The sequence below is a fragment of the Chinchilla lanigera genome, unplaced genomic scaffold (genome assembly GCF_000276665.1).
Source record: "Chinchilla lanigera isolate Chin_1 unplaced genomic scaffold, ChiLan1.0 scaffold00057, whole genome shotgun sequence".
NCBI classification, from domain to species: domain Eukaryota; kingdom Metazoa; phylum Chordata; class Mammalia; order Rodentia; family Chinchillidae; genus Chinchilla; species Chinchilla lanigera.
Genome location: NW_004955458.1, coordinates 8,687,170 through 8,694,040, shown reverse-complemented (window position 1 = coordinate 8,694,040; position 6,871 = coordinate 8,687,170). Strand labels below are relative to the sequence as shown.

The 6,871-nt window shown below is 34.1% G+C and overlaps 1 pseudogene; it reads right to left on the bottom strand.

Moving 5' to 3' along the window:
- Positions 1-2,536: 2,536 nt before the first annotated feature.
- LOC102006547 lies at positions 2,537-3,774 on the bottom strand (annotated as a pseudogene).
- Between the last annotated feature and the right edge of the window lie 3,097 nt (positions 3,775-6,871).

The window sequence follows — 6,871 nt, the reverse complement described above, 5'->3', positions numbered from 1 at the left end:
GTTTTTAATCTGCTCCCACACATAAGTTGTGGTGTCAATCCTCACTTATTTTGTCTTATAGAAGAAGATGTTTTCTGTAAGAAAGATCAACAACTTATGAGACAGTTATCTGAGCTGAATAAAACTTCTGATACATGTCTGAAGAATTGATGTTCTTCACTACTCCTGCATAATATCTTAGAATCAAGGTTTACAGTCTCTATGATTTCTTTTATTTAGATAGAAATATATATACTTAATACTTTCTCATGGAACTAGACATTTAAATAGAGAATATTGTTATACAGACATATTCAATTCCAGGCTTCGAGATCAGTGATGGCAGAAAAGAAAAACACTCCCCATATTTTAATGTTCTTTTAAATTCAAGTAAGGAGGATTAATTTTGTGTGAATTTGAATGTACCTGCTTGGTATCAATAAGGCATTGTAGAAAAGATCGTACTCGACAATTAAATTTTGACATTAAATTTGGACTTCAGGAATTCCAGGTCCACCACTTGTAAAGTTAGCTCAAATGAGCCACTTAACCCTGTGAATGCAAGCTTTATTTTTTAAAGACAATAATGCCTATTCAACACATTTGTCATAAGGTTAGAGGTAATTTCGGTACACTGACCTGAATACAAAAATTATTCAAGTCAGAATAGCTATGATTTTCTGAGGTTGTTTGTGTTATATTCAAGCACCCCCCCCCACTTTTTTTTTTTCTTTTTTGGTACTGGGAATTGAACTCAGGACCTTGCACTTGCCAGGCAAGCACTTGTGCCACTGAGCTATATCCCCAGCCCCCAAACACCTTTACAATTATTTTTTATGAATTTTTTTTGTATCAAGAATCAAACTCAGGACCTCATGTTTGCCAGGCGGGCACTGTGCCTCTGAGCTGTACCCCCGGCCCTGATGAATAATTCTTAATGTCCTCCTAGCATAAGTTTTCAGTCTAGCATGCAAGATGTTTGCAGTTTTTCATTCATTCATTTATTCAACTAGCATTCACTGAGCAGAGTTATGTGCCAGAAGCTATGCTAAGAAATGGATAAAAAATATTGAAATGCTTTTCTTTAAGAGTTCCAACTTTAAGTGGTGAGACAGGTAAGTATAACAAATATTTGCCAGAAAATTTAGTGAACACTTTAACTCAGGTATCCAAAGAGTTACTGTGTTAGTTATAAGAACGAATTTTTTAGCTTTATTTCAGTTTTTTCCTTCTTCTGATTGGAGAGCACACCTATCAAAGTCCTTACTTCCAGATTTGATGAGATATTTGCTATCTTATTTTAGGGTTCTTTTGTTCTGGGTCCTTAAAAATGAAAAATGTAATTTTTTTTATTAGTAATTACCATAATTTACATAGAGACAAATTTTAGGGATGGAGGACACAACATTCAGACAAATGTTGGAAACTACATTTACTTTTGTTATTTTATAATTCCTCCTGTCTGTCCCTTTCTGACCTCTTCCATCTCTAAGAAATCACTGTTTTGTTTTCTGTCACTCTTAAATTAATTTATGGAATTTTATTTAAATGGTGTTAAAAATGTACACTTTTTCATTTTGTCTAACTTCAGGTTGCATGATTATTTGAATATTTATCTATATATTTACATGCATTAATAATTCATTTGTTTTAAAATAAAATTCTACTTTGTGAATATAACATAATTTGCTTATTTATTTTGGATGTCTAGCTTTTATTGACAAAAATCCAGTTTTGGTAAATATACAATAAATGTATGAGCATGAACTTTTGTTTCTTTGAGATCAATACCTAAGTAGAAGTGCTACAGAAAAGTAATTAAAATTATATATTTGTTTGGTAAGAGGCTGTCAAATTATTTTCCAAAGGGGTTGTACCATTTTTCATTTGTACCAGTAGTGTATGAATATTTCAAGTAGTCCACATTCTGAGTGACTTCTGACATGGTCACTCCTTAACTATTTAACAGGTTATAGTTTTATCTCAAATAGTTTTAATTTGCACTTCCCTAATATCTACTTGTGTGAAGTGAGTTCCAGTGATTATATATCACGTGGTTTTTATTGGTCAGTCCTATCAAAGAATATTTTGTGTACTTCTTTTAGGTTTGTGATTTCTTTTCCTTTTTTTGTTGTTCTTGTTTTTGTTTTTGTTTTGTACCAGGAGTCAAACTCAGGACCTTGCACTTGCCAGGCAGGTGCTTTCCCCACTGAGCTATATCCTCGGCTCTTTTCCTTTTTATAGTAGATATTTTATTTTATTCTAATAAACTCTCCTATTACAAAGGCATTTTAGTGGATGAATGTTCCTTTTGATATTTGAATGATCTCAGTGATCTTAAAAATGTGTCTAGGTAATAACCACAACAAAAAGACAAGATAAAAAACAATGACAAAACAATTGTCTCTTTTTTTTGCAGGGGGACATTAAAGCAGACCTAATTCAGTTTTCTTTTTAAAAGCCTCATAAAACAAGAAGCAGATTGAAACCTCATGAAGATGAATTTAAAAAAAAATTGTTTACTAAATGACTGTTCTCCATCACCATTTTCTGTTGTTTAATGCAGATTTTGTTCGTTTGTTTCCCCTCTTGCTCTTTTCACTGGTCCTGCTGAACCATTTTCATCAGGTTTTTTGTCAGTATCAAATTTTGTTTTCTGGCTCTGAAATTGAACTTTTGCTTCAACAGACTGACGCTGGGCTGCTTTGTTGTTTTTTCTTTTTTCTTTTAAATCTGCAACTTTTTGATTTCTACTTCTTTGGGGATTTTTGTTTACCTTCTAGAATCTTTTGGCAGTTTCTTTTCCCAGCTCTCCTTCCAGGACTTTCCATGTCACTTCTTTGTTTCTTTATCATTGGCTGCCAATTGTTGTCTTTTTACAGCTTCCTTGGTTTTTCTTGAAATAGAATGATTCCCTCTTTTGCCCCTTTGATAAAATCTATCCATTTTATTTCACCCTGATATGAAAGAAGGATGTGCTGATTTTCTCTACACATTTGATGCTCTAAATCACCCAAAGACCTCAGCAAGCAATCAATCTTTTGTTCTAGAGATTTCATTTTGAAATCTTCTGCTAACTTCTGTTTTCCTTTTTGCTATTGTTTAGCTCTTAAGTTAGTTTCCACTTTGCTTTCCTTCTTCAATTTTCCTTCTAAAATAATCTTCCTTAGAAAGTATTATCAGGTCTGTGTCTTTATACTTCTGGCTTGGAATTTCTACAAACTTCTTAGCAGACTCAGTGCTATCAAACTTAGCAAACATTTATCACTCAAATGTTTTTCTAATCTGGATGTTTAGTACTAACCTTTTACTTTCTAGCCATTCTTTGATGTCATTGAGAGTTTCACCAGTTGGTAAACCTTTACTATAAACAGATCTGGTTTTTGTGTCATTTTTATCGTGAACAATCACTTCAGGGAGGTTTTTTTTGAGATCTTTTCATTTTAGTTTAATCTTCACTAATTTCCATGAGTTCTGCTTTAGATTTGCCCCATACCTCCACTATTATATTAAAACCTGTGATTGGTTGGGTTATCCTATTGATTTTTATCATTATTTTCAAGGGTACCTAGCCTACATCCAATTTGATCTGTGTCATCATAAGGCTTTTTTTTAGTTCTGGGAATGAAACTCAGGACTTTGCCCTTGCTAGGCAGGCACTGTGCCACTGAGCTATGTTCCCGGTTTGATCCGTGTCTTTAAAAATGTGTCCCAGGACAAGTAGAACTCTCCAAAATAGTACTTTCTTTGATGACAGACTTTGGCCCCCAGCTCAGCCATTTTTGCATTGTCATATCACCATTTACAGCAATTTGGCTAATCTTTAACACTCTGGTCGTGTATCCATGCCACTGACAACAGAGAACTCATACTCCTCAACACAGCTGGCTTAACTAGGGTTTATGATGTTTTACTTATTTTGTTTCAAAACTCTTTATATTTTCTTGACATTAGATCTTTATCAGATTACTGTATATGAATTCTTTCTAATTATTTTCTCCTAATCAGTGGCTTGTATGTGTGGTTTTTGAAAATCAAAACTCTTAATTTTGGTGCAGTCTACTTATTTTTTCTTACAGACTGTATATTTGTCTTATACGAAGGCAGTTGTTTAGCCACAGGTCACAAAGATGTTTTCCTACATTTTTCTTTAAAAGTTTTATAGTTTTAAGACTCACATTTAGATCTATGGTACATTTTAAATTAATTTTGATCTGTAGTATGTGGTAAAACAGCCAGAATTTCAAGTATTGTGCTATAGTCACCAAGCACTTATATTAATATCACCTGTGTTAGAACAGATTGAACAAAATTGAGGATTATTAGAAATTAGAGAAAAAAATATGTATGACAAAACCATGAAAGAATTTCAGTATGGTTGGGTTGTGACAGCCATGTGGATCTAATGAATTAAGTGCTTAAATGCAGGTTGGTAAAACATAGCTGAACAGTTGAAACAAAGGTGAATCAAATAAATCAGTGATCTTATTAATATTGAAGGAAAAAAAAACAAATCACTTTATTGAATGAAAATGCTGATTGGCTAAGTATAGAATATTAGGGAACTCTATTCTCCTCTGCTTGTCCAATTTGTTCTCCATGAACACTAATTGGCATTCATTCCCTTTGTATCCTCAAGTTTTCTGTAATGTGCTGTCCTTATTCTTCAAACTCTCTACACTGAAATAGGTGGACTGAAGCTCATCTCTTCTAACACAGAAATTACTAATAATTCAAGTTTATATCTTTCTTTTTTCCTAAAAACAGTTTTTTAAAGAAAATAGTACAAGAAAAAGAACAGTAGCAAAATACAAACAATACAATGCAAGAACATTTAAAATGATACAGGGTTTCAAACCAAATGATAGGGATTAACAGTGGTTGTTATATTACATATTGTGATCTTCAATGAAGTTGCTCAGATTACCAGATGTAAGAATAGATTGATCAAATCATTAAAGGGAATAAAAAAAATTATAATTTCAAAGAACATTAGAGATAATACATAGTTTCACTAGACAGGATTGTACGAATTCACCAATAGTTGTTACACTGCAAATTATTGTCATTGCGTAAGTAGCTCAGATTACCAGATGTAAGCATGCAAAATTGGTGAAAATATTTAAAAAAAAAATCTCTTAATCATTAACTGTTCCCCTCAACAAACCATCAGACACGGGCAGTACAGTTATATTAAGTTTAAATATTACACCCTGGTGGGTCTCAGTCACTCTGCCTTCAAGAAGTCATTCTTTCTCTGGCAGAGAAGATACTTTTCTGTCTAGCACTTTGCACACATCTCTGTCACAGCATTGTACATCAGTAAGTATTCAACTTGCCCACACCCCATTCAATTCTTAACACTCTTCAGGTAAAGAGGCATAGTGAGCTCCACTCTTTAAAATGGGATGACAGACCACAGCTTATTTAGAGAGGAAAAGGATAGTGAGAAGATTAACATTCTCATTTTACTGATAATTGAATGAATTAAGGGACTTAATAATAAATTTAATATTGAAGGAAATAAGTTATTGGAAGAAATTTGAGGAAATGGGGTCAGATTTCATAGATTAACAGCATAATATTAAAATCACTAGATAAATATGAGATTTTCAGGTGATTAGAATGAAGGGTTTGATTTAAATAGGAGAGAGATATTTATTCAGTGCTGGAGATTTTACCAGTACTCAATTGTACATGTTAGGCAAGTGCTCTTACACAGAGATGCATCCTCAGACCTTTAAAGACTTTTTTGAGTCAGCATAATGATAAATTGCTCAGGCTGGGCTCAAATTTGTAGTCTTCCTGTTTCAGTCTTTCAAGTAGCTGATATTATAGATGGGTGCTACCAATCCCAGGAAGAATGATCTATTTTAAGAGGTAATTCCTATCAGCAAATCTTGTTAAATGTGCGTTCTGCATCTAGCTGGCAGGAATGCTGCAGATGAAGTCAAACCATTTGATAAGTTGGATTGAAAGTTTAATTATAAAAGTCACTGTTGTGACATTTAAACTTAGTTGTTGATGTAAGTGGGTTAAGAGAGTCTGGGGAAGTGACTGGGTCATGGGGATTCTACATGAACCAGTGAAATAAACCCCTGATATTCATTTCAGTTTGTGCTGTTAAGAAGGTGGAGCCCACTTGGAGATGGATCCCTGGGGGCATGCCTTTAAATGGTGTGCCTTTTACTGAAACTTTCCCCCTGTGACTTCCTCCATTTGCAATCATGTTTCTGCCTTGGAGCCAGCTAACCATGGACTGAACACTTTGAAACCATAGGATGAATAATCTTCTACTTCTTCAAATTGCAGGTGTCTGATATGTTGTCCTAGCAACAAGAAAGCTGACCAGCACAAAAAATTGTTACTGAGAACTGATGTTGTAGCTGTGACTATATCCAACTGCGTGGTTCAGTAGCCTTCAGAACTGTTTTGCAGGGGGTGTTTAGAAAGGTTTGAAGACTGAGCTGGAGAAGCACTGGAATGTTTTAAGCAGAGCTCTATGGCTAGTTCAGGTCAGATCTCAGAAAACCAGAATGCTGCTAACAATGTGGAGAATGTGGGCCCGGTTCCAGACGTTTCTTTTGGGAATGAGAACCCTATTGGGAAGGGGACTAGAGATTATGTGTGCTACAGTCTAACAACAATTTGCCTATGTTTTATTTATAATTTAAAACTGTAAATGAGCTGAATTTAAAGATTTTGGACTAATCTAACTGAGAAGGAAATTTCAAGGTAACCCAACATTTAGGCTCTTGCATGGGTACTGCTGGCTATTTTTAGCCAGATTTATAGTGACAGTCAAGAACAAAAATCAGAGTGGAAGAAGTTGAAAACTTTAAAGTTTGACCCTCAAGAGGATCACAGGTAAAGTTGGGAACAAAGGAGATGT